At 49.2% G+C, this 25,184-nt stretch overlaps 1 protein-coding gene across 1 annotated transcript in view; it reads left to right on the forward strand.

Annotated features, from left to right (window-relative positions):
• Positions 1–1,689: 1,689 nt before the first annotated feature.
• Positions 1,690–25,184, forward strand: part of LOC121581839 (cingulin-like protein 1) — a 94,204-nt gene continuing 70,709 nt past the window's right edge. Inside the window, exon 1 of the mRNA XM_041897201.2 lies at positions 1,690–1,771. The gene's annotated coding sequence lies outside the window, so the exon portion shown is untranslated. The remainder of the gene's footprint in view (positions 1,772–25,184) is intronic.

Here is a 25,184-nt window from a genome sequence, read left to right on the forward strand (position 1 = left end):
GGGTGCCGAGGAGGGACATTCTGGATCCGTCCCTGCTGACCGAATTCCATCGTGGTCATCCTACGCGCCCTGCTCCGCGTCCTCCTGGTCGTCCCGAGGCGGGGGCGGCGCACGGCTGGAGCCGCACGTCAAGGGGGGGGTACTGTCACGGTTTCGGCCGAGGCGGCCCCTCCTCCTTGTTCGGGCAGGTTTCGGCGGTCGTCGTCTCCGGAGTACTAGCTGCCACCGTTCTATGTTTCTTGTTTGATTGGTTTTGTCTGTTTGTCACACCTGTTTTGTGTTATGTCTCATTAAGCACCCTATTTAGTTCCTTGTTGTTAGTTAGGTGTTGTGTGTAATTGTTTTCTTGCCGTGTTGCTGCGCTACCTATTTTGGTGCGCTATTTAGTAGTTTGCCTCCTTGTTGTTTTAGGAGAGATTTACGCACATGTTTAGTGCGCCCGTTTGGTTACGCCTGTGCTCGCTTTTCTCGCCTCCGGGCTGTTCTTGGATTATTTTGTGTTGATCTACTAAAGACTTTGTTTGGACTTAACTTCTGCGTCCTGCGCCTGATTCCACACCACACCTACCTACAGCAACTCTTGACACTATCACTCCAGTGTTAATACTAAATTGTAATTATTTTGCACTATGGCCAATTTATTGCCTTACCTCCATAACATACTACATTTGCACACTATTTCTATTGTGTTATTGACTGTACGTTTTTGTTTATTCCATATGTAACTCTGTGTTGTTGTTGTTTTTATCGCACTGCTTTGCTTTATCTTGGCCAGGTCGCAGTTGTATATGAGAACTTGTTCTCAACTGGCTTACCTGGTTAAATGAAGGTGAAAAACCGATGTGTCTCTTCAACCCCTTCACAGTATTCAACCTTGTCACCCTAGTCTTGACAATTTATGTTAAATAAAATGGCAAAGATGAATAAATATGAATTTAATGTTTTCTGAGCTCAGTCTGAAATGTTAAAATTCTGAATTGAAAGCATTTTTCTATTTAAATGATGAGCCCGCTGACACATAATGTGTCTATTTCAGGGTTTAATATAGCAGAATTCTGAGATTTTGCATACATTTTATATTTATAATAATTGAATTGGTTTGGGGGACACATGAGCATTAGGTAAATGTTGATTTTATAACAAGTATCTTTTATAATCATATTCAAACTTCCATATTGTCTGTAACCGGGTTGAAGAGAAATGGTGTCCATATCAGACAAAAATTGACAATAATAAAGGGCTTTGTATAATAATGTACTTAATGTTGTGGGGTGTTAAGAAGTGTGGGGTGTTAAGAAGTGTATTTTAAAAAAATATTACTGCAGCCCAAGAATGACCCACATACCATATGAAACGTAACATATCATACGAAATATAGATTCTCAGATGTATGTACAGAATATTAAAGAAATGCTCTGTGACCAGGTTGGATTTCCAAACATGGTTTTGAGAAACAACAATTTTTTTCGATGGGGAGGATGCTTTGAGAAGGGCACAGCAACTAACCCAAATACCTCCAGGGAATTAGCGTGCCACTGAATAATGTTATAGTGACATATTGAGGGCAATATCACCTAGTTACAGTGGCCTACACACCACAATATGAGTGACAGGCTGAGCTGTGCTGCGTGAGTCAGGTACGTTAACGCCTTCCTCGGAGGCAGCCGCACTGTTCCCACCCGAAACAGCCACAAGTCAAACCGATCGTCAAAGCACCACGAGGATTCCGTTTACTTCGGGACTGAACTGAACTCTCACGCTAAACTAAAAGGTAAGTGAAGAACCACATTTTTCTAACCGCTCGGGGTCTATTTGAACTGATAACGGACTTATTTCAAGAAGTAAGCCTATATACAGTCGCGTGTAACGCGTAAGTATTACAAATGTGTTATGAATATGATTTGACCAAGCTATACACATTGGAGTTTTGACATGCGAGACATCAAACTCTGGCTGAAATGTACAGTGACAGCTTTTACAAAGCATTACATAATTAACCTTATCCTATGGTGTGTAGTGGGTCTTTGAGTGTTAGGTATTGTTATAGGCCTTAACGTTTGTTCTTAGACGGACTAATACCTTGACTAATACATTTACGTCACTTAGCAGACGCTCCTATCCAGAGCGAATTACAGTTAGTGCATACATTATTTTTTTTATATTTTTCATACCCCCTGTAGGAATCGAACCCACAACCCTGGCGTTGCAAACGCCATGCTCTATCAACTGAGCTACACCCCTGTAATAATACAAAGATATTCAGAGGGAAAACACAGCCAGACGCCACATGGGAATGCTGTATGACAGAATAGGCCTATAGGTTACCTACCTATCGAAAGATATCGAAAGATATAAATACGTGGTCCTCTTTAGCTCAATTGGTAGAGCATGGCGCTTGTAACGCCAGGGTAGTGGGTTCGATCCCCGGGACCACCCATACGTAAAAATGTATGCACACATGACTGTAAGTCGCTTTGGATAAAAGCGTCTGCTAAATAGCGTAGTATTATTATATTATGACAGTATAGGTTACCTGTCGAAATATATCAAATATGTTTTAATTATTGAACGTAATATAGCCTAAGCCTGGAAAAAGTTCCTGTGCTTGATTTAAAAGTTGTTGTTTGTTTGACATTTTAATTGAAACTTCATGTCATGACACATGCCAACCGTTCAATGGTATAGGCTAGACATAGCTAGAGATTTTCTGTTCAAAGAGAGGTAAGCCTACTCATAAACTGAAAAAGAGAGATTTGTTGATCTAGGATACTTCTAGGTATTGCAACAGACAGTGAAAGGAATGCAGTAGTGACTGGGTGAAAGTTACATGTATATGGGAGAGAGAGAACTGCCTGTCTCGAGTCTCTCCTAATGTTTAATGGGGGACATTATTTTCTTTTTCACACAACCAACCAAGGAAAGGAGTACACACGACCAACTAAACTTGAATAGGACTAGTTTCTCAAATGGCACCCTGTTCCCTGTATAACGCACTACTTTTGACCAGAGCCGAGCCGAGCCCTGTGGGCCCTGGTCTAAAGCAGTGCGCTATATAGGGAACAGGATGCCATTTGAGACGTTCTCTATCTGTTGGCTGCTGATGCTGGTACCCACCAGGGGTTTCTCTCTAACTCCTCATTCCTACCTAATGCACTGTTATTAACATGTACCAGGGATGTACTCCTGAGTGGCGCAGTGGTCTAAGGCACTGCATCGCAGTGCTAACTGTGCCACTAGATCCTGGTTTGAATCCAGGCTCTGTCGCAGCCGGCCGCGACCGGGAGACTCATGGGTGGCGCACAATTGGCCCAGCGTCGTCCAGGGTAGGGGAGGGAATGGCCGGCAGGGATGTAGCTCAGTTGATAGAGCATGGCGTTTGCAACGCCAGGGTTGTGCGTTCGTTTCCCACGGGGGGCCAGTATAAAAAATATATGTATTCACTAACTGTAAGTCGCTCTGGATAAGAGCATCTGCTAAATGACGTAAATGTAAAATGATTAGTTTGAATGTTGTTTAGTCGAGAAGTTAATTAGCGGTTGTAAAATAAATGTATTTTCAGTCTGTATCTGTAAAGGCCATGTTGGCGTACATTGAGCAGAACAGACAAGGCTACTGTAGGCCTGGACAGCTCCTGCATTAACAGCTTGGAGATATGGTGGATGAACAGTATTTCAGGAAAAACCTATGGTAATCCAAAGTACCATGCCGTTGTTTTCGGAGCTAATGGTGAGATATTATTTGAATTATCTGTCAAGGCTGAAGACTCCTGAAGAGGTGAAAAGACAAAAGCACGATTCTCTGTCAACCTTTAAGTTTGTGGTTTTTCGTTAACCCTGTTATTGAGTAAGACTGGTTGTTAGCGCATCAATCCCTTCTCCATTCCATTCCCACAGGAAGGAAGTGTTAGTCCTAGCAGCAGCCCACCCTGGTATCTAAACCTGTGTGACGTCAGTGATTTAGTTTGCAAATAGCTGACACTCCCTCCCTCCCTCGCTGATACCTACCTACCTACCTGCCTAAATTACCATAGAGCAGAGCTATGTGAACAGAGATACGCTATTAGCCAAGATTTAGGTGATTCAAATATTGGCACTATGCAAACACAAAAAGTCCCACGACACAGGAGAGAGAGAGAGAGAGAGAGGTTGCAACTTGCTCCATGATCACATCATCATCACCTGGGAGGTCCTATTCTTACTCCCATGTTTCATCTAGAAACTTAAAAGGGGAACTTGGTCACTGTTTTTTGTCAAAACGGAACACCGGGGAAACAAGGACTGTGTGATCCTTTTGTTCTCCAGTCAGTCAATGGTGTCTGTTCTTTACATGAAGTGTACTGTTGCAAGCGTTTGAGGAATAAAACCATAAATCTCACCTTGTTCAGAGGATTTCCATATTTAAGTTTACAATAACTGTAAAGTAGTAACGGAAGAGGTGTGTTGTAATATTTGAACTAAAATCTTCTTCTACAGATACAATTATCTCAGCTCACCCCCCCCCCCACACTTCCTCCATTACTTTCTCCAGAAATGCCAACATTCACAAAGGAACAGACAGCTAACTGTTCATATGCCAACTAACTAGGGTGGCGTCACTGGCATGTGCACCACCCTGCCATGGAATCCACTTAAGTGATCATGCCTGAGAAGCCGGTGTTTGGAGTATATATATTGGAACGGGTGTTGCAAACCGTGCCAATATATCCTCCAAACACCGGCTTCGAGGGCATGATCACTTAAGTGGATTCCATGGCAGGGTGGTGCACATGCCAGTGACGCCACCCTAGTTAGTTGGCATATGAACTTTTACACAATAGGTTACCAACATATTCAAATAATGATTTACATATTTTCATTAAAAACTTTATTTTTGATGAATTTATATATACTATTTCATCCTTCCACAAGATGCTGGCCCCGTGTAGCTCAGTTGATAGAGCATGGCGCTTGCAACGCCAGTGTTGTGGGTTCGTTTCCCACGGGGGGGCCAGTATGAAAAATGTATGCACTCACTAACTGTAAGTCGCTCTGGATAAGAGTGTCTGCTAAATGACTAAAATGTAATGAAATGTAATATAGTCCGACACAAATCTATGGTTGCTACCCAAGCCGGCTGTTCGTTCGTTCTATCGGTTCGGCTGCAAGAGACACGACTCAGTCTTTTTGTTCTGTGTCTATGGACGAGCGACCCAGTCGTTCGTTCTAAATGTTCCATTGCCATACTGGCTGGCAACGTTCTTATCCCTTGCTTGCTAGCTAGCCAACTACGGCTAACTTACAGTCACGTCAAAAAGTGCATTTCAGAATAACAGCAAAGTAGCTGTATTTGTATTTGTTTAAGCTGTTTTCTAGTGACATTTATTTGGATACATCCATAACAATGAGCTAATGAGGTGTGACTTTGCCTGGCATAGTAAATGTGCTCACTCGTCAGGACACTGTTGTTCAGAGGAGTTAGCCAACAACACAGCTGACACAATCACTTCAAACTGAAGCTGGAAAGACCGCAAACTAGCTGCACTTCGTTTCGTTTGACCTTTTTTCAATTGACATTTCTTTGTATATATCCATAAAAATGATGCCAGCTGATTCATGATTTCGACTGGCTGAGAAACACTGCCTGCCTGTCTGTCTCGTCCCGACTCCCGACACGTTCATTACTATTGGATAGCTAAAGATCGAAATTTGAATATTGAAACAATGTTGCAAATGTCAGAGAGACAGACAGAAAGGTTTATACAAATCTCTCCTGTTGAAAACTAAATGTTAGTCAAAAAGAAATGTGAGATAATGTCTGTATGCTTTTTATAGTGGAGATCAAGTTTATAAATGTGCTAATCACCAACTCGGTGATGCACTAGTCCTTCCTGTGGCCAGTCACGGTGGTGTGTTTGTAGACAGTGGTGGTATCCCAAATGGCACCCTATTCCCTATATAGTGCACTACTTTCACCATCATGTGCAGGGGGAACACAATTAATTGAATAAAAAAACTATTTTGGGCAGTTTCAGTTTTTCTGTTTTGATTACGGTATCTAAATCCCATTTGAAGCTACGAATCCCATTTGAAACGAGTCAACCACAGTAGGACAGACAGACTAAAGTGGGCATGGGAAAGATGTGCTGTAGGTCTGTAGAGAATGAGGGTGTCATCTGGGCCGGGATGTAGAGAATGAGGATGTCATCTGGGCCGGGATGTAGAGAATGAGGGTGTCAGCTGGGCCGGGATGTAGAGAATGAGGATGTCAGCTGGGCCGGTATGTCAGCATTACTGCTTTAGAATGGAATAGCATAGCCAAAACACACTTGACCCTAGAAGGACATAGCTGAATAATTAGTTCAGTCAGACCCAGTTTGTCCACATTGTAGACCTTATCCATAAATGGTGAATATAAGGTGACATAGCAATTCCCACTGTAGGGCGAACTGCAAAATGTGACATAAAGCACTATGTATGTTGCTGCATATTTATTTAAGGGCTTGTAAGTAAGCATTTCACTGTAAGGTCTATACCTGTTGTATTCGGCGCATGTGACAAATACAATTTGATTTGATTTGCACCATTAATAGAGTATGACATACACTTATAAATGATTTGTGAAGCTTTAATGTAGTGGTCCTCTGTAGCTCAATTGGTAGAGCACGGCGCTTGTAACGCCAGGGTAGTGGGTTTGATCCCCGGGACCACCCATATGTAAAAATGTATGCACACATGACTGTAAGTCAACTTTGGATAAAAGCGTCTGCTAAATGGCATATTATAGTGCTTATGAAGCCTTTATGTATGCTATCTAATGCCTTTATAAGTTGTACGTTGTTTAAAGTGGAACCGTTCCATCCTCCTTAATGTCATTATCTGTAATACCACTATGAGGGTTCTTTGACATTACTCACCAGCAGGAATTCAACCACGCACCATATTTATTTATCAGTGGTGTAGCTAGGGTGTGTGTGTGTAGGGGACATTGGATATACAATGTTGCAGTTGCAGAATAGGGAATCATGCATGTGACTCATTCTGTAAGTGTGAGATTGTTTGCACAGGAGTTTGTTTGGGCTGTTCCTATCTTTATCTTTTATCAACTATAGCCTTGCATAGACTGGGCCCATCTCTCTGTCAGATACTGAATATGAAACTATACATCCAACCGCCACACCGTGTGGTCACCTCACGTGCACCTAGCCTCAGAATTCACGAGGGATGTAGTCTTAGGCTGAGTCTCAAATGGCTATAAAGGCGAAAACACCTGTTTAGGCGAGGTGCTGGCTGACGGAGTAAAACACTTGAGAAAGAAAAGGAAAAGCCGCGCACTCCAGGAGCTCAGATGCAATGCTTGAAATATCCTAACGACCAACGTTTCCACAGACGAGCTGTCTTCATCCCTGTGGAAACGTTGTTTATTAGGATATTAAAGTATTGCATCAGAGCTCCTGGAGTGTGCGGCTTTTCCTTTTCTTTTTTGTGAGTCTCAAATGGCACCTTATTCCCTATATAGTGCACTACTTTTGACCAGAGTCCTATGGGTCCTGGTCAAAAGTAGTGCACACTGTAGGGAATAGGGTGCCATTTGGGACGTCATCAGTCACCTTCTCTATCTAACTCTGATGCAGGGTTCAGGGTAGGTAGTTTGAACCACACCTCCTGCTATTGTTGCTTGTACACTTTGAACATACTTACTTACTCTTTTAGGGCCATTAATCCTCTTGATTCCTGGAGGAACATAGGGCCCTTAATCCTCTTGATTCCTGGAGGAACATAGGGCCCTTAATCCTCTTGGTTCCTGGAGGAACATAGAGCCCTTAATTCTCTTGATTCCTGGAGGAACATAGGGCCCTTAATCCTCTTGGTTTCTGGAGGAACATATGGCCCTTAATCCTCTTGGTTTCTGGAGGAACATAGGGCCCTTAATCCTCTTGGTTTCTGGAGGAACATAGGGCCCTTAATCCTCTTGGTTCCTGGAGGAACATAGGGCCCTTAATCCTCTTGGTTTCTGGAGGAACATATGGCCCTTAATCCTCTTGGTTTCTGGAGGAACATATGGCCCTTAATCCTCTTGGTTTCTGAAGGAACATATGGCCCTTAATCCTCTTGGTTTCTGGAGGAACATAGGGCCCTTAATCCTCTTGGTTTCTGGAGGAACATATGGCCCTTAAACCTATTGGTTTCTGGAGGAACATAGGGCCCTTAATCCTCTTGGTTTCTGAAGGAACATATGGCCCTTAATCCTCTTGGTTTCTGGAGGAACATATGGCCCTTAATCCTCTTGGTTTCTGGAGGAACATATGGCCCTTAATCCTCTTGGTTTCTGGAGGAACATATGGCCCTTAATCCTCTTGGTTTCTGGAGGAACATAGGGCCCTTAATCCTCTTGGTTCCTGGAGGAACATATGGCCCTTAATCCTCTTGGTTTCTGAAGGAACATATGGCCCTTAATCCTCTTGGTTTCTGGAGGAACATAGGGCCCTTAATCCTCTTGGTTTCTGAAGGAACATATGGCCCTTAATCCTCTTGGTTTCTGGAGGAACATATGGCCCTTAATCCTCTTGGTTTCTGGAGGAACATAGAGCCCTTAATCCTCTTGGTTTCTGAAGGAACATATGGCCCTTAATCCTCTTGGTTTCTGGAGGAACATATGGCCCTTAATCCTCTTGGTTCCTGGAGGAACATATGGCCCTTAATCCTCTTGGTTTCTGGAGGAACATAGGGCCCTTAATCCTCTTGGTTTCTGGAGGAACATATGGCCCTTAATCCTCTTGGTTTCTGGAGGAACATAGGGCCCTTAATCCTCTTGGTTTCTGGAGGAACATAGGGCCCTTAATCCTCTTGGTTCCTGGAGGAACATATGGCCCTTAATCCTCTTGGTTTCTGGAGGAACATATGGCCCTTAATCCTCTTGGTTCCTGGAGGAACATATGGCCCTTAATCCTCTTGGTTTCTGGAGGAACATAGGGCCCTTAATCCTCTTGGTTCCCGGAGGAAGAGCTCAGCTACCAGACCCGAGCCCGATGGGTCCTGACATTATACATCGGGTTAGGGCTGGGCATAAATAAAACGTTCGGCTGGGGCTCGGGTATTAAGCTGAGTCATTTGCTTGTGCTCTGCTGTGCAGTACATATCATGGACTCTTAGAAAAAAGGGGTTCCAAAAGGGTTCTTCGGCTGTCCCCATAGGACAACCCTTTTTGGTTCCATGGAGAACCCTTTTTGGTTCCAGGTTGAACCCTTTTGGGTTACATGTAAAACCCTCTGTGGAAAGGGTTCCACCTGGAACCAAAAAGTGTTCTTCAAAGGGTTATCCTATGGGGACAGCCGAAGAACCCTTTTAGGTTCTAGATAGCACCATTTTATTAAGCGTGTGGTGTCAGAAGCTCTTCAACCTCGTCAAATATGTAATACCAGAACATTGTCGAGTCCACAGGAGAGATTATTTTACCTAAAATAATAATGTTCCTTGAGTTGTGTCAGAGTTTAAAGTGATGAAAAGCAGCTAGTTTACAGCTAACTGCAGAACAGCATGCTGAGGCGTTGCTATGGATACTCACACAAACAGAGCCATGCACAGAGCGCATGCAGTGCGAGCAGCACCGGGAAGGAGGGGCAGACAGACGAGCAGCTAATGGATACTAACGGAGGAAGTTATTTCTGACTTCGGGTTCGGGCAGGGCCTGGCAGAAGCAATCGGCCCTGGGTAGGGTAGGGCCTGAACGTCAGGTAGGGCTTAAAATTCATGCCCGTGCAGGGCTCTACCTGGAGGAAAATAGGGCCTTTACTAAAGATCTCCAAAAGCTGCCAGTCTTTTCTTGCTTCTGGCCATGAAAAGTGGATGTTTTTTTTAGTTTTGCTGTTACACTTTGAACGTACTGAAGGTTTAACTCACTTCAGAACCTGATGTTAATACCGATATAGACAACTCCTCAAGCGTCTCTGGTATTTCCATTTGAATAGTTAGAAAGAGAAATGTGTCCTTTTTTGCTTGTTGCTATTGGAGTTTATTTTTGGTATTTGATCATCTTGACTTGCCTTCGGCTGGTTGTGTTGTGTTCTTCAGTTCCTGGAGGGACCAGTTTGGCATCTGAAAGAAGTTGGCGTCCCTCCAGTAGACGGTCACCGGGTTGTCACTGTTACTGTTACTGATGAAACTGGGTTTGGGTTTGGGTTTGGGTTCGGTGGGAGTATTGATATTCTAGTTATACGAGTGTGTACCCTGAGAAACCTCAGGTTGGTGGGAAACACTGACAGTGAGTTGAAGTTTAAGGTGGAGCAACGGAGGATGGGGGAGGATGGGGGAGGATGGGGGAGGATGGGGGTGAGCGTGCCCATCCCTAGTGCTCATCCCAGTACAGACCTGAAACCTGGCAACGTCTTCAGCTCCTAAAAACACAGGATATGTCACTCTCTACAGAGTCTAGACTCTAGCCTGATTGTTTGTGTGTTTACAGCGGGTCATCAAACGCCAAGCCCACATACTAGACGAGGCCATCTTTCATCAGACTCTAGGAGATCCTTAAAGACTTTAAGAGAATAGAGACTATCCTGAGTATGGAACTAATTGACTGTCTAGCTCTCAGCTTTGTAAACACGTGTCTGCACTTGTTAGGGGATAGCCTCTTCGCTCTTCTAATCTCTGACCCTTTTGTTTACTTGTTTGCTTAGCAATGAACTGAAAAGATCATATACAAATAAATGGCCCGTGATAATGTCAGTATAGAATTTTCCAAACTATTAGCAGAAGCTCTTCAGAGCTCTTCAAATGGAGTCAACAACAAAGAGCTCAGATTTGATTTGACAGATTATTTCTCATAAAGGGAAGTTTGGATAGGATTTTTCCCTCCGATTGTTGGTTCAGATTTGAACTGTGTTTAACACTATCGCATTGCCTATGTTTTTTTTTAAGCATCACAGATATTAGATATCAGATAATAGAAACGCCTTACCACCTCTTTTGGCATGCACAGATAATCATACAGCCTCTAAGTGTGTATGGTGCTCTGCCATTGGTTGTAGTGTTTTATCTTATCAGGTGCCAACGTCCACTGCTGTGACAGTGAGTGTTCCCCTGCAGAGTAAGATTACCTTAGCTACTGTATGGCACAGGCCAGAGCCCAGCCACATACACCTGAGCTATGGTTCACATGTCATGGAGCTCCACAGCTGCACAGGCCAGAGCCCAGCCAGGTAACCCATTTATGGGGAATAGTTTATTGATACACCTGAGCTACAGATGTAGTACCTTAATTTGATCACCCTGTTGCAGGAGAACTCTCTTGCAATGCAGGAAATGTAAAACCTGTAGTGTATTTTAGGTTTAAAAAGGCTATTTTTTTTATCAACCCCTACAAAAAGGTCAATCAATTATAACCCACATAATAATGAACACTTCCTGTTGCTGCGGGATTATTTTCCTGCTGTAGCAAACTGGCTCAAATGTAGATCCTACATCTGTATGCCTTACAGTTGGCTGTGATCCCTCATGCCTCTGTTATGACTTGGCTCCAATAAACTCCCCTCCCTGCATTCAGTTACCAGAATTTTGCAATTTTATAGCTAATTTCATGTAATTTTACAATTTTTACCAGAGTGGAAAATTAGCAGTTTTACAGCTACTTTCCTGCAATTCTACACATTTTGCCATAAGGTAGAGAGAAATGTTAGCAGTTTTTAATGTGATATCTGAGTGAGAGTGACTATCAAAATCAATGGGGGACCCCCGGTCGGTAATTCTGCTACACTAATTCACCAATCTACTTTTTTTTTTTTTTTTGCTGACATGGGCTAATTGAGTGACTATCAGTAACAATGTTTCCCTCCACAGTTTTTATGCAAGTGAAGTCATACCGTATAAAAAAAATAATGTTTCGGTACAATCTTATTTATGCCGGCAGATAATTTGTTCGTTCGACATGGTGTGATTTTTTTTGTGTCAGTAGCACAAATATTGATATAATAACCATCATATCAAAGTAAACTTGGAGTCATGCCGTGATATGGTGTGTGGTCCTCCCACTACGACTCGGGGAAACCATGCAGTATATTGCAGTATTTATTAGGCTACAGATGAAATAACTTCTGATGAACTTAACGGTGATCTTGATGCTACTTTCCAATAAATATCATGGGTCTGATTCTGGTGATCAATGCTTGACTGCCATTTGACAAATACAAATAATAATCTCATTATGTAGACTAGACTACCTGAACTGCATCTGGAAGCTGTTGGCTAGAGCGCTGGTGCCATGACCAGGGTAGGCACATTTGCTATTTAACGCAACAGTTTTTGTGACGTAACCATCGGTAGAGTTGAAAATGCGATGGAAACACATTGAACTTTCGATTTTTACATGAAAACTTAAGCACAGATTTTTATCTGCAACAAGTGGAAACACCACTTGTTGGAAAATGTGCATATTGTCTTTGTGCGGATTCTAGAATATTTGCATGAAAATCTGTCACCAATTGGATGGAAACCTAGGTACTGACTGACATAACGAGAGACAAAATGCTGATCAAATTTATGAAAACTTGAAAATGACAATTTCTAAATGGCACTTTGTGTATTCTATCATTTTAACTTGCAACAACAGTAAGTTGAGACCACGACTGCGTTCCAGAAATGTGACCGACCGGCGCGATTCGGTCTTATGTTGCAACATTTGAAGTTGTGTTTTTTTACATTGGATAAAAGTAGAGACTCAGAGCTAGAAAATGTTTATCAGTGGAATTTTGACGGCCAACTAGCTGAAGCCGTTTGAGAGGCTTTATCTAATGTTCCTTCGTTAGATGTTAGCACATCTTTCTCTGGCTAGCGTGAGTTTTTTATATTTTTGTTGTTGATGTGCATAACTGTGGGAGCGAGAGCCTACCTTTTCATGGTTGTTTGATCAATAGGACTGTAAAGTTCCCAAATGTAAGAGGACTCCCAAGTGGTATTGACATATTTGCAGAAATCCATTCAGGTGTATTTTGTGGCTTTTGGCGAATGCGTTCTAATGATCTAAAGTGGCGCTGTTGCAACTGCCTGTTAACACACAGTCCAGTTCAAAGTGAATGATGGCACGCCTGTGTGCAAATGGCTTGTTTGCATATAGACCTACTGTAGCTCTGATTGGCTATGGCGCACCGGTCTGCGTAGACTCTGGTCCTGGACGAGACAAATGTTTTTATTCGGTTTTATTTACTGCAGTGTCTATTAATTGTCCAAACACACAGCTGCTTTCCCACTCTATATTTCTATAGAATTTTCACAAATGCCTTAGTATACGTAATTCCCAAACATTCTAAGAATTTATGAAAACTCAGAAAATGTTTTTAAAAAGTGTAATATTCTTCCTGGGGGTGTATATGAACAGATTTTAATGATTTCATGTTGCTAAAGTGATGTCAGTTCCACTTTAAGGGCTCTATTCATAGCACTAAAGATCCACTTTATAACACGATTGGCAATTAAAGGCAATGTTCCCGTGGTCGCAGAGATTGTAGTCATGGTAAACGCTGCATATGTCGGCTCAATCGGAAAAACCTTTACATTTTAACATGGATCTTCCAGCCCTTAGTAGTAACTCCTTTACCTAAAGCAATGAGTGGGACTAGTATGCAAGGTCTACATACTGTACATAACAATGTCCTCTTTCGTAGAAATTACAGTCTTGGAAGAATGACTGTAACCTACCTACCTGACTGTCACGTTCGTCGTGTAAAGGATTGGACCAAGGTGCAGCGTGATATGCGTACATAGTAGTTTATTATATAAACACCGACAAAATAACAAAATCCAACAGAACGTGAAGTTCAAAAGGCTAAACATCCAACAAGCCAAACAGAAACAAGATCCCACAACATAGGTAGGCAAAATGGCTACCTAAGTATGATCCCCTATCAGAGACAACGATCGACAGCTGCCTCTGATTGGGAACCACACTCGGCCAACATAGAAATACACATTCTAGAAAATCACATAGATATTCACACCCTGACCAAACCAACTAGAGACCACTATGTCAGGGCGTGACAGTACCCCCAAAGGTGCGGACTCTGGCCGCAAAACCTGACTCATTAGGGGAGGGTCCGGGTGGGAATTTAGCATCGGTGTCGGCTCCGGCTCCAGGCGCGACGTCAACCTTACTGTCCTCTCCTTTTCTGGCTCCCCGTTGCACACCTGGTCCGGTCTGGACCCCGGCGCGATGCTTCCCCTCTCAGTCCTCCCACGATGCACCAAGCCCTGTCTGGACCCTGGTGTCGGAGGCCTCGACCCTGGAGAGGGGCTGACGTCTGGGTCTGGACCGGCAATCCTCCCGTGATTCACCAAGTCCTGTCTGGACCCTGGGGTGGGATAGTAGACGACCGGACCCGGACTAGGCACCGGTAAACGGACTGCTCTGGTTTGGTGCGAGGAGCAGGTACGGGCCATACAGGACTGGAGACACGCACCACTGGTTTGGTGCGAGGAGCAGGAACGGGGCGCACCGGGCTGGCGACACGCACCACTGGTTTGGTGCGAGGAGCAGGAACGGGGCGCACCGGGCTGGAGACACGCACCACTGGTTTGGTGCGGGGAGCAGGTACGGGCCGTACAGGACTGGAGACATGCACCACTGGTTTGGTGCGGGGAGCAGGCACGGGCCGTACCGGTCTGTGAAGGCGCACTGGCGGCACAGTGCGTAAAGCCGGCGTATAGCCTGGTGCCTGCACGGTCACACGCTCCTCAAAGCGAGTGCGGGGAGTTGGCTCTGTTCTGAAACCTGGCTCCACCAGCCTCTGCTCTAAGGCCCGAGCTCTCTGCTGCTGGAGGGTGAACTCCTCTCTCAGCTCCTCCTGTTGCCTGGCCAGCTCCTCTCTCCGTGCATCCACTGACTCCTTCTCCCTGATGGCCTCCTGCAGTGCCTCCCTCTGAAGGGAGAGCTCCTGCTCCCTCTTCTCTATCAGCCCACGTAAGGTGGTGGCCTCCTCCCTCAGAGTGCTGAGCTGCAGGTCTTTCAGGGCCTCCTGCTGCCTCGCCCACCACCCCGTGTACCCCCCCAAAAATGTTTCTTGGGGCTGCCTCTCGGGCTTCCTTAGCGGTCGGCACCGTCGGCGTCGCCGTTGATTCTCCTTTGCTGTCTCCGTCTGCTCCCAAGGAAGGCGATCCATACCTGCCTGGATCTCTTCCCAAGTCCAGGATCCCTTACCGTCCAAAATATCCTCCCATGTCCATGTTGTCTGCTCTTCCTGTTCACGCTGCTTGGTCCGTTGGTGGTGGGATCTTCTGTCACGTTCGTCGTGTAAAGGATTGGACCAAGGTGCAGCGTGATATGCGTACATAGTAGTTTATTATATAAACACCGACAAAATAACAAAATCCAACAGAACGTGAAGTTCAAAAGGCTAAACATCCAACAAGCCAAACAGAAACAAGATCCCACAACATAGGTAGGCAAAATGGCTACCTAAGTATGATCCCCAACCAGAGATCTCTATGTCAGGGCGTGACACTGACGGACAGACCAAAAAATGTACTGTGGTTTTAACCTGTGCTGTAATGGCTTTAAGGCTGTCATGGTTTAGTGGTGACTGGAGGTTATCCTGGGCCTCTCACGCTCTCTCTCTCTCCTATGAGGGAGGCTATGAGGGACAGGCTATGAGGGACAGGCTATGAGGGGCAGGCTATGAGGGGCAGGCTGCAGGGTATATCTACACCCTAGAATAGTTTACTGAATCGATGGACAGATTAGACAGATAAGAGCTGGTGCAGAGTTGTTGGCAGATGTTCTGTGTATCTGACTCTTTTATGATGAGTCAGTGTGTGCGTCCCAAATGGCACCCTATTCCCTACATAGTGCACTTCTTTTGACCCAGATGGGCCTGTGTTGTGTAAAAGGTTTTCTGAGACTCAGTTACCAGTGTACTCAATTATCAGTCGTTAGAAGCTGTTAGAAAACAGACATTAGAAGAGACATAAACTGTGAAGTGCTGCTTCTGCACAGAGAGAAAATCCAAATGTTTCGCTCCACATTGCTCTTGAAAAGAGGAAGTTGGCGTCAGGTTCACATGCTGGGATGGGTTGGTGACTCAGAGGGGAGGAGGGAGAGGGGAGAGGGGAGAGGGGAGAGGTGAGAGGGGAAGAGGGAGAGGTGAGAGGGGAGAGGAGAGAGGGGAGAGTAGAGAGGGGAGAGTAGAGAGGGGAGAGTAGAGAGAGGGAGAGGGGAGGGAGTAGAGAGGGGGAGAGGTGAGAGGGGAGAGTAGAGAGTGAGAGAGGGGAGAGTAGAGAGGGAGAGTTGAGAGGGGAGAGGGGAGAGTAGAGAGGGGAGAGTGAGAGAGGGAGAGTAGAGAGGGGAGAGGGGAGAGAGTAGAGAGGGGGAGAGGGAGAGTAGAGAGGGGAGAGGGAGAGAGGGAGAGTAGAGAGGGGAGAGTAGAGAGAGAGGGGAGAGGGGAGAGAGAGAGAGGGAGAGGAGAGTAGAGAGGGAGAGAGGGGGAGAGTAGAGGGGGAGAGGGAGAGAGTAGAGAGGGGAGAGTAGAGAGGGGAGAGTAGAGAGGGAGAGTAGAGAGGGGAGAGTAGAGAGGGGAGAGGGGAGAGAGGGGAGAGTAGAGAGGTGAGAGGGGAGAGTAGAGAGGGGAGAGGGGAGAGTCGAGAGGGGAGAGGGGAGAGTAGAGAGGGAGAGTGAGAGGGGAGAGTAGAGAGGGAGAGTAGAGAGGGAGGAGAGGTGAGAGGGAGAGGGGAGAGTAGAGAGGTGAGAGGGGGAGAGAGTAGAGAGGGGGAGAGGGAGAGAGAGGGGAGAGTAGAGAGGGGAGAGTAGAGAGGGGAGAGTAGAGAGGGGAGAGTAGATAGGGAGAGAGAGGGGAGAGGGAGAGGTGAGAGGGAGAGGGGAGAGGGAGAGGGGAGAGGGAGAGGGAGAGGAGAGGGGGAGAGTAGAGAGGGAGAGGAGAGAGTAGAGAGGGAGAGAGGGGAGAGTAGAGAGGTGAGAGGGGAGAGTAGAGGGGAGAGTGGGGAGAGTGAGAGGGGAGAGGGAGAGGGAGAGAGAGAGGGAGAGGGAGAGTAGAGAGGGGAGAGGGGAGAGTAGAGAGGGAGAGTAGAGAGGGGAGAGTAGAGAGGGAGAGGGAGAGGAGAGAGGGAGGGAGAGGGAGAGGGGAGAGTAGAGAGGGAGAGGGGGAGAGTAGAGAGGGGAGAGTAGAGAGGTGAGAGGGGAGAGTAGAGAGGGAGAGTGGAGAGGGGAGAGAGGGGAGAGGGAGAGTAGAGAGGGGAGAGGGGAGAGTAGAGAGGGGAGAGGGAGAGAGAGAGGGGAGAGAGTGAGAGAGAGGGGAGAGTAGAGAGGGGAGAGTAGAGGGAGAGGGGAGAGTAGAGAGGGGAGAGGGGAGAGTAGAGAGGGGAGAGGGGAGAGTAGAGAGGGGAGAGGGGAGGGAGAGAGAGAGGGGAGAGGGGAGAGTAGAGAGGGGAGAGTAGAGAGAGGGGAGAGTAGAGAGGGAGAGGTGAGAGTGAGAGGGGAGAGGGGAGAGAGAGAGGGGAGAGTAGAGAGGTGAGGGAGAGAGAGAGGGGAGAGGGGAGAGTAGAGAGGGGAGAGTAGAGAGGTGAGAGTGAGAGAGGAGGGAGAGGGGAGAGAGGAGAGAGGGAGAGGGGAGAGTAGAGAGGGAGAGGGAGAGAGAGAGGGGAGAGGGGAGAGTAGAGAGGGGAGAGTAGAGAGGGGAGAGAGAGAGAGAGGGGAGAGGGGAGAGTAGAGAGGTGAGAGGGGAGAGTAGAGAGGGGAGAGGGAGAGTAGAGAGGGGAGAGGTGAGTAGAGAGGGGAGAGAGGGGAGAGTAGAGAGGGAGAGAGAGGTGAGAGGGGAGAGGAGAGAGGGGAGAGTAGAGAGGTGAGAGGGGAGAGGGAGAGAGGGGAGAGTAGAGAGAGGGAGAGGGAGAGTAGAGAGGGGAGAGGGGAGAGGGAGAGGGAGAGTAGAGAGGGGAGAGTAGAGAGGGGAGAGGGGAGAGAGGGGAGAGGTAGAGAGGGGAGAGTAGAGAGGGAGGGGAGAGGGAGAGGGGAGAGGGGGAGAGAGAGAGGGGAGAGTAGAGAGGGGATAGGGGAGAGGGGAGAGTAGAGAGGGGAGAGTAGAGAGGGGAGAGGAGAGAGGGGAGAGGGGAGAGGGGAGAGGGAGGCTGTTCAAAGTGAAAGATTTATTTGGTAATTTGCATTCAAGAAGTCGGCAGCTACCTCTGTCAGGCCGTGTGCTGTTCCACCAGCATAACAGGACACACACACACACACACACACACACACACACACACACACACACACACACACACACACACACACACACACAGCTAGCATGGAAACAGGGCATGCCTTGGCCCAGGGCCACCACAGTGAGATAGCCATCCAGCCCCACCCTGACACACCTTGTACTGCTCTGATCTGAACCCTGGCCTTATATAGCATGCTGACAGCAGGGCTGGCTCTATAGCGGTGGTGAACTAGTTCAGGGCTACAACGGTTTGAAAACCGCTGCTGACAACAGGCCAGGGCCGGGTCTACTGCGCTGACTGACAACAGGCCAGGGCCGGGTCTATTGCGCTGACTGACAACAGGCCAGGGCCGGGTCTATTGCGCTGACTGACAACAGGCCAGGGCCGGGTCTATTGCGCTGACTGACAACAGGCTGCATGGTTCTCTGTCTGTGGCTCCTCAACCAACTGAAATAGACCGAGACGAATAAGAGTGTTCTGTACTATCAGCCAGACCTGCTGTATCAGGACAACTTCTGATGGACTGTAACCTGGCTGAAAGAGTAGTTAGTCGGTGGATATACTTTATGTGCTGGGAGGGACCCTTTCTTGGTTCAGACATTACAGTGACTAACAGCCACACCTGCTCAGACCCATAGACCGTTCAACATGATCTCTTAACCCTCCCCCGACCCCCGCAGACAAACCCTGCCCAGACATGAATTTTACATTTGAGTCATTTAGCAGACGCTCTTATCCAGAGCGACTTACAATTATTGCATTCATCTTAAGACAGCTAGGTGAGACAACTCATTACAATCGTAGGAAGTACGTTTTCCTTCAATAAAGTATTTATCAGCAGAGTCAGTAGGAAAAGACTAGTGAGGTTTTTATTTATTTAAGATACTCTTTAAAGAGGTTCTGTAGGGTTTCAGACGTTTTCGGAAGATGGGCAAGGACGCCGCTTTCCTGACATTAGGGGGAAGCTTGTTCCTCCATTGGGGTGGAACACACACATACACACACACACACACACACACACACACACACACACACACACACACACACACACACACACACACACACACACACACACACACACACACATACACACACACACACACACACACACACACACACACACACGCACACACACAGACAAACACGCACACGCAGACAAACACGCACACACACACACACACACACACTGATGAGCTGTTCCATGCAGGCCTGTAGACAGGTCATGTCAGAGGAGAGCAGGGTGTCATGCTTTACACACAGCAACCAGCTCCCCCACAAACACAGAGTAGTTATCCACAACCCACAGAGACCACAACCCAGAGACCACAACCCACAGACCACAACCCACAGAGACCACAACCCACAGACCACAACCCAGAGACCACAACCCACAGAGACCACAACCCACAGAGACCACAACCCAGAGACCACAACCCAGAGACCACAACCCAGAGACCACAACCCAGAGACCACAACCCAGAGACCACAACCCACAGAGACCACAACCCACAGAGACCACAACCCAGAGACCACAACCCAGAGACCACAACCCAGAGACCACAACCCAGAGACCACAACCCACAGAGACCACAACCCACAGAGACCACAACCCAGAGACCACAACCCAGAGACCACAACCCACAGAGACCACAACCCACAGAGACCACAACCCAGAGACCACAACCCAGAGACCACAACCCAGAGACCACAACCCAGAGACCACAACCCAGAGACCACAACCCAGAGACCAGCCTAGAGACCAGCCTAGAGACCAGCCTAGAGACCAGCCCAGAGACCAGCCCAGAGACCAGCCTAGAAACCAGCCCAGAGACCAGCCTAGAGACCAGCCCAGAGACCAGCCTAGAAACCACATTCCAGAGACCAGCCTAGAAACCACATTCCAGAGTCCAGCCTAGAGACCAGCCCAGAGACCAGCCTAGAGACCAGCCTAGAGACCAGCCCAGAGACCAGCCCAGAGACCAGCCTAGAGACCAGCCCAGAGACCAGCCTAGAGACCAGCCCAGAGACCAGCCCAGAGACCAGCCTAGAAACCAGCATCCAGAGACCAGCCTAGAGACCAGCCCAGAGACCAGCCTAGAGACCAGCTTCCAGAGACCAGCCTAGAGACCACATTCCAGAGACCAGCCTAGAGACCAGCCCAGAGACCAGCCTAGAGACCAGCCTAGAGACCAGCCCAGAGACCAGCCTAGAGACCAGCCTAGAGACCAGCCCAGAGACCAGCCTAGAGACCAGCCTAGAGACCAGCCCAGAGACCAGCCTAGAGACCAGCCTAGAGACCAGCCTAGAGACCAGCCTAGAGACCAGCCTAGAGACCAGCCTAGAGACCAGCCTCAGAGACCAGCCTAGAGACCAGCCTCCAGAGACCAGCCTAGAGACCAGCCTAGAGACCAGCCTAGAGACCAGCCCAGAGACCAGCCTAGAGACCAGCCTAGAGACCAGCCTAGAGACCAGCCTAGAGACCAGCCCAGAGACCACAACCCAGAGACCACAACCCAGAGACCACAACCCAGAGACCAGCCTAGAGACCAGCCTAGAGACCAGCCCAGAGACCAGCCTAGAAACCACATTCCAGAGACCAGCCTAGAGACCAGCCTAGAGACCAGCCTAGAGACCAGCCCAGAGACCAGCCTAGAGACCAGCCTAGAGACCAGCCTAGAGACCAGCCTAGAGACCAGCCTAGAGACCAGCCTAGAGACCAGCCTAGAGACCACATTCCAGAGACCAGCCTAGAAACCACATTCCAGAGACCAGCCTAGAGACCAGCCCAGAGACCAGCCTAGAGACCAGCCTAGAGACCAGCCTAGAGACCAGCCTAGAAACCACATTCCAGAGACCAGCCTAGAAACCACATTCCAGAGTCCAGCCTAGAGACCAGCCCAGAGACCAGCCTAGAGACCAGCCTAGAGACCAGCCTAGAGACCAGCCTAGAAACCACATTCCAGAGACCAGCCTAGAAACCACATTCCAGAGACCAGCCTAGAGACTCAGCCCAGAGACCAGTCTAGAGACCAGCCCAGAGACCAGCCCAGAGACCAGCCCAGAGACCAGTCTAGAGACCAGCCTAGATTCCACATTCCAGAGACCAGCCTAGAGACCAGCCCAGAGACCAGCCTAGAGACCAGCCCAGAGACCAGTCTAGAGACCAGCCTAGAGACCACATTCCAGAGACCAGCCTAGAGACCAGCCCAGAGACCAGCCTAGAGACCAGCCCAGAGACCAGCCCAGAGACCAGCCTAGAGACCAGCCTAGAAACCAGCCTAGAGACCAGCCTAGAGACCAGCCTAGAGACCAGCCCAGAGACCAGCCTAGAGACCAGCCTAGAGACCAGCCTAGAGACCAGCCTAGAGACCAGCCTAGAGACCAGCCTAGAGACCAGCCCAGAGACCAGCCCAGAGACCAGCCTAGAGACCAGCCCAGAGACCAGCCCAGAGACCAGCCCAGAGACCAGTCTAGAGACCAGCCTAGAGACCACATTCCAGAGACCAGCCCAGAGACCAGCCCAGAGACCAGCCTAGAGACCAGCCTAGAGACCAGCCCAGAGACCAGTCTAGAGACCAGCCTAGAGACCAGTCTAGAGACCAGCCTAGAGACCACATTCCAGAGACCAGCCCAGAGACCAGCCTAGAGACCAGCCCAGAGACCAGCCTAGAGACCAGCCCAGAGACCAGCCTAGAAACCACATTCCAGAGACCAGCCTAGAAACCACATTCCAGAGTCCAGCCTAGAGACCAGCCCAGAGACCAGCCTAGAGACCAGCCTAGAGACCAGCCTAGAGACCAGCCTAGAAACCACATTCCAGAGACCAGCCTAGAGACCAGCCTAGAAACCACATTCCAGAGACCAGCCCAGAGACCAGCCTAGAGACCAGCCCAGAGACCAGCCTAGAGACCAGCCCAGAGACCAGCCTAGAGACCAGCCCAGAGACCAGCCTAGAAACCACATTCCAGAGACCAGCCTAGAAACCACATTCCAGAGTCCAGCCTAGAGACCAGCCCAGAGACCAGCCTAGAGACCAGCCTAGAGACCAGCCTAGAGACCAGCCTAGAGACCACATTCCAGAGACCAGCCTAGAGACCACATTCCAGAGACCAGCCTAGAGACCAGCCTAGAGACCAGCCTAGAGACCAGCCCAGAGACCAGCCTAGAGACCAGCCTAGAGACCAGCCTAGAGACCAGCCTAGAGACCAGCCTAGAGACCAGCCTAGAGACCAGCCTAGAAACCACATTCCAGAGACCAGCCTAGAAACCACATTCCAGAGTCCAGCCTAGAGACCAGCCCAGAGACCAGCCTAGAGACCAGCCTAGAGACCAGCCTAGAGACCAGCCTAGAAACCACATTCCAGAGACCAGCCTAGAAACCACATTCCAGAGACCAGCCTAGAGACCAGCCCAGAGACCAGCCTAGAGACCAGCCTAGAGACCAGCCTAGAGACCAGCCTAGAAACCACATTCCAGAGACCAGCCTAGAAACCACATTCCAGAGTCCAGCCTAGAGACCAGCCCCAGAGACCAGCCTAGAGACCAGCCTAGAGACCAGCCTCAGAGACCAGCCTAGAAACCACATTCCAGAGACCAGCCTAGAAACCACATTCCAGAGACCAGCCTAGAGACCAGCCCAGAGACCAGTCTAGAGACCAGCCCAGAGACCAGCCCAGAGACCAGCCCAGAGACCAGTCTAGAGACCAGCCTAGATTCCACATTCCAGAGACCAGCCTAGAGACCAGCCCAGAGACCAGCCTAGAGACCAGCCCAGAGACCAGTCTAGAGACCAGCCTAGAGACCACATTCCAGAGACCAGCCCAGAGACCAGCCCAGAGACCAGCCTAGAGACCAGCCCAGAGACCAGCCCAGAGACCAGCCTAGAGACCAGCCTAGAAACCAGCCTAGAGACCAGCCTAGAGACCAGCCTAGAGACCAGCCCAGAGACCAGCCTAGAGACCAGCCTAGAGACCAGCCTAGAGACCAGCCTAGAGACCAGCCTAGAGACCAGCCTAGAGACCAGCCTAGAGACCAGCCCAGAGACCAGCCTAGAGACCAGCCCAGAGACCAGCCCAGAGACCAGCCTAGAGACCAGCCTAGAGACCAGCCCAGAGACCAGCCCAGAGACCAGCCCAGAGACCAGCCCAGAGACCAGCCCAGAGACCAGTCTAGAGACCAGCCTAGAGACCACATTCCAGAGACCAGCCCAGAGACCAGCCCAGAGACCAGCCTAGAGACCAGCCCAGAGACCAGTCTAGAGACCAGCCTAGAGACCAGCCCAGAGACCAGCCTAGAGACCAGCCTAGAGACCACATTCCAGAGACCAGCCTAGAGACCAGCCCAGAGACCACATTCCAGAGACCAGCCTAGAGACCAGCCTAGAGACCACATTCCAGAGACCAGCCTAGAGACCAGCCCAGAGACCAGCCTAGAGACCAGCCTAGAGACCAGCCTAGAGACCAGCCTAGAGACCACATTCCAGAGACCAGCCCAGAGACCAGCCCAGAGACCAGCCTAGAGACCAGCCCAGAGACCAGCCTAGAGACCAGCCTAGAGACCAGCCTAGAGACCAGCCTAGAAACCACATTCCAGAGACCAGCCTAGAAACCACATTCCAGAGACCAGCCTAGAGACCAGCCCAGAGACCAGTCTAGAGACCAGCCTAGAGACCAGCCTAGAGACCAGCCTAGAGACCACATTCCAGAGACCAGCCTAGAGACCAGCCCAGAGACCAGCCTAGAGACCAGCCCAGAGACCAGTCTAGAGACCAGCCTAGAGACCACATTCCAGAGACCAGCCCAGAGACCAGCCTAGAGACCAGCCCAGAGACCAGTCTAGAGACCAGCCTAGAGACCAGTCTAGAGACCAGCCTAGAGACCACATTCCAGAGACCAGCCCAGAGACCAGCCTAGAGACCAGCCCAGAGACCAGCCTAGAGACCAGCCCAGAGACCAGCCTAGAGACCAGCCTAGAGACCAGCCTAGAGACCAGCCCAGAGACCACATTCCAGAGACCAGCCTAGAGACCAGCCCAGAGACCACATTCCAGAGACCAGTCTAGAGACCAGTCTAGAGACCAGCCTAGAGACCAGTCTAGAGACCAGCCCAGAGACCAGCCTAGAGACCAGCCCAGAGACCAGCCCAGAGACCAGCCTAGAGACCAGCCTAGAAACCACATTCCAGAGACCAGCCTAGAGACCAGCCCAGAGACCAGCCTAGAAACCACATTCCAGAGACCAGCCCAGAGACCAGCCTAGAGACCAGCCCAGAGACCAGCCTAGAGACCAGCCTAGAGACCAGCCCAGAGACCAGCCCAGAGACCAGCCTAGAGACCAGCCTAGAGACCACATTCCAGAGACCAGCCTAGAGACCAGCCTAGAGACCAGCCTAGAGACCAGCCCAGAGACCAGCCTAGAGACCAGCCTAGAGACCAGCCTAGAGACCAGCCCAGAGACCAGCCCAGAGACCAGCCCAGAGACCAGCCTAGAGACCAGCCCAGAGACCAGCCTAGAGACCAGCCCAGAGACCAGCCCAGAGACCAGCCCAGAGACCAGCCTAGAGACCAGCCCAGAGACCAGCCCAGAGACCAGCCTAGAGACCAGCCCAGAGACCAGCCCAGAGACCAGCCCAGAGACCAGCCTAGAGACCAGCCCAGAGACCAGCCTAGAGACCAGCCTAGAGACCAGCCCAGAGACCAGCCTAGAGACCAGCCTAGAGACCAGCCCAGAGACCAGCCCAGAGACCAGCCCAGAGACCAGCCCAGAGACCAGCCTAGAGACCAGCCTAGAGACCAGCCCAGAGACCAGCCCAGAGACCAGCCCAGAGACCAGCCCAGAGACCAGCCTAGAGACCAGCCTAGAGACCAGCCCAGAGACCAGCCCAGAGACCAGCCCAGAGACCAGCCTAGAGACCAGCCTAGAGACCAGCCCAGAGACCAGCCCAGAGACCAGCCCAGAGACCAGTCTAGAGACCAGCCCAGAGACCAGCCCAGAGACCAGCCTAG

The sequence above is a fragment of the Coregonus clupeaformis genome, chromosome 15 (assembly GCF_020615455.1).
Source record: "Coregonus clupeaformis isolate EN_2021a chromosome 15, ASM2061545v1, whole genome shotgun sequence".
Classification (NCBI taxonomy): Eukaryota; Metazoa; Chordata; class Actinopteri; order Salmoniformes; family Salmonidae; genus Coregonus; species Coregonus clupeaformis.